Source organism: Halyomorpha halys, unplaced genomic scaffold, assembly GCF_000696795.3.
Source record: "Halyomorpha halys isolate HHAL.00 unplaced genomic scaffold, Hhal_1.1 Scaffold117.1, whole genome shotgun sequence".
Classification (NCBI taxonomy): domain Eukaryota; kingdom Metazoa; phylum Arthropoda; class Insecta; order Hemiptera; family Pentatomidae; genus Halyomorpha; species Halyomorpha halys.
The window spans coordinates 603,275-606,882 of NW_027111176.1; the positions used below are offsets into that span (position 1 = coordinate 603,275).

General features: G+C 31.7%; 1 protein-coding gene across 1 annotated transcript in view; it reads left to right on the forward strand.

Moving 5' to 3' along the window:
* LOC106678000 (homeobox protein E30) overlaps positions 1-3,608 on the forward strand; it is a 73,536-nt gene that overhangs the window by 58,978 nt on the left and 10,950 nt on the right. The window lies entirely within an intron of this gene.

Here is a 3,608-nt window from a genome sequence, read left to right on the forward strand (position 1 = left end):
CAGTTTTTTAGACACTACTTGCATATCTTATAATATACATATCTTCTTACCTACATGATATTTCATCTTTCACTGTTTTCAATCTACTACCATCAAATTCCACGATTATCAATCAATTTTTTTTTTTTTACTATTCAATTATCAGTTATCAATTTTTTATCATTTATGATTCAATTCAATATTTTGTATAATTTTAAATTTGTTTGTATACTATGTCTTTTCAATTTTATATTTCTCTAAATGTTGTTGTTATCTCTTTTGTTCTATAGCCCTGATGAAGACCTGAAACTCAGGTCGAAACGTCGGCATAAAATAAATATTTATGGTTTTGTTTATTTATGTTGTTCTTTGCAAACCGCACCCCCCGACAAATTCTCCAATAGATAGAAAATATTTATTGTTTACCAACGTTTCGTCCCACTTCCAGGGCTATCTTGATTGAAAAAATATTGACAATTGAACAGGAAAAAGATCAGTGTTAATCTTTCTTCCTTCAAGACAGCCCTGAAGAAGCCCTGCAAAGTGGAGCGAAACGTTAACAATAAATATTTTTTTCTACTATTTTAATACCTTTATTGAGCACCACCCGGATCTTCCTACAATAAAATAAGAATCAATACCAACTAAATATTTGTACACTAAAATTGAACAATATTACAGTTTTTATTTATTAAATATATTTTTTTTCAAAATAGCCTGAAAATCAATATACAACACAAACTATCCAAATAAAAAGAACGCAAGCAGTTATCCGAACTATACCGAATTCTCCAACGAGGTAGTTATTTTTAACCCAATTTGCATTATTACACCGGGATTGCTAAATAATCGATCTATTGGGCGGTCAATAAGAGCAAAACGTTTATGGGGAATTAACTGAAAGATTTCGTTTCGGCCAATTTGTCCAAGTGGCTATAGCGATTCGTCATGAATATTACTATTATTATTATGATCGAGTGGCCTTTTGAAAGATCAGCGGTTTATTGATCCGGTATAATTTAATTTGAAATTTCGTTAAAGTTTTTTTTTTGTTTTTTAAAAATATTTTTAGTTTTTCTTTTAAACTAAAATATTCCATTTGATTCGATACGCATTTCGATTACATCGAATCTCGTGCCTATTGAAGGAATTTTAAATGCAGTAGGTTATGTCAAGATTTTGTGCCATAATCATAATAACATTGAATTTTATTTTTAGTTATAAGTTATATATATACTTCTTATTTTTGATGTAATAGGGTTTTTATATTGTATAAATTCATAATAAAAAAAAGTGTACAAATACTTTCTTAGGTCATTGTAATCCAAGCCCAAGATTGTATTTTTGACATTATGGTTCAAAATCCTTCGTAAAATCCTCGATGCTCCTTATTTTGTTACTAATAAATCCACCCATAAAGACCTTAATGTTCCTTATGTAACCGATCTAGCCTGAACCCGATATTATTCCTTCCATAATAAACTCCCTAACCACCCAAACCCACTAGTTTCTAACCTTGCTTCCTCTTTCATTCCTGGCAATCCTCCGAGGTGCCTGAAAAGAAGATGGCCTCGTGACCTTAAATTGTAAACTGCTTTTAGAGTACTACTGCTGGGTAGTTTCTCTACATCCTGTATCATATCATTATGTCATTATGATCAAATTTACTTGTTGTATTTTTTATACAGTTGTAAATATCAATAAATAAATAAAAAAAAAAAGACATTATGGTTCGATTTAGAAAATAGGTGATGAGCGAAACCTAACAAAACAAAAATAAAAATCGATTCATCCTTTCTCCTTAAGGATAATAATAATATAAATAGATATTTCGTTTTGAATGGTGTTGTATAAAAGGATACAATTTTATTGTTGTATAAACCTGAATAAATTTTTTCATTTCATCTTGGCGAATGTGGTTAAGATTCACTTTAAGATACCATTTGCTAATATTAGCCACAAGGAAATTCTTTGCAGACAACCGATTACACAGTTTGCATCACATTGCAACGTGCAGCTGTCCAGCAATTGCAGTAAATCGTGTTATTATAACTTGTCTTGAAAAGGTGATAATGTCGTTTATTTACAAAACTATATACTTTTTATTTTATAAGACTTCCTTTAATTACCATCCTTAATGTAAAGGATAATGTGGAATTGTGTAATCCTAGTTTTAACGACTCCTGCAGGATATAGTTTAGTATTGTTCTATCTAGCTTCCTACAGCGTGCTATGCGTTCTTAATACCTCCGTGCACAGAAGACGTCTCTTAATTTCTCTTATCTCGTAGAAATTTATTCGGATTTTCTTGTTTCGTTACCTTTATCTTCCAAGTTGCTTAGTCGCGTGTTCGCTACCAGCTACAACTGTCTAGTAGAGATTATACTAGGCAGAATTTGCTGTACTGAATTTCAACACCTATCAAGTTGTAAATTAAGTTAAATTACACTTAACTCTGAATTTTACCACACTATTTTTAAATTAAGTTAAAATATAATGATAATGATAATTACTATGAGAACCCCAACTACCGAAATCTTGAACTGCTTTTGGAATAACGGTAATTTTTTCAAGATCATGCTAAATCGCCTGATTTTTTCTAAATTAAGAGTAGCTATTTTATGAGACTGTGTGGATCCCAGGACGGCTACAGAACCCACAGGGTTGACTTACGGTAACAGTGTAATAAAAAAGTTAAAATATACTGAATATCCTCAAGAGATCAGATTGTTATTAGGCATTGGTTTATAGAATTTTTTAATACTTATAGCGCGCGTTATCATTAATAGCTAGAAATTAAGGCTTAGCGAACCCAAGGTTCCATGCCAATACCACAAAATTCTCTACATATATCTGTCCAGTGACGACCCTTCAAATAAAAATCTACTAAATCAGTTTTAATGCAATCCTCCCATCTACGGTACGGTCTACCCCTAGGACGTTTACCCGTCTATATATACTATATACTAACCATGTGAATATTTTACGTATTAAATTTTTTTCAAAAACCTTAAGGCGTTGTTTAGTGTAAGAGGCCACGTTTCGCATACTAAGAAATTTCGAAATTGCTAAAAAAAAAAAATTCCCGCCTTCAACCTCGCTTTTATTTCCTCATTAATTTAGTTTTTTTTTCTGGTTATCGTAGAACCTAAATACTCAAACCTATTCAAATGTATTTCCTTCTATATCGATGTCACTGAAACTTCTCCCGTTTCTAATACTAACCTGAATTATATTTACCGGGTACAGTATAGATTTCCTAAACTCACCGTTGTATAGATTTCTAAATTCTCCGGTTAACTTATCTTTTTTCGGTCCGAATATTTGACGTAATACGTTATTTTCAAAAACCTTAAGGCGCTGTTCATCCATTAGTGTAAGCGGCTACGTTTCGCATACATAAAAATAAGTTGGAAGGATGATAGCTGTGTAGTGTCTAACTTTTGGGTTTTTGGACAGAGGGGGCGAGATATGCAATTTCGAAATTGAAAAATAACAAGCATTTCTCGCCTTCAACCTCGCTTTTATTTTCTATTTTTCTAGTTACCGTAGAACCTAAAAATTTAAACCTATCTACCTGTTCAAATGTATTTCCTTCTGGAAGATTATTGATTGACCGTGTGTATAGA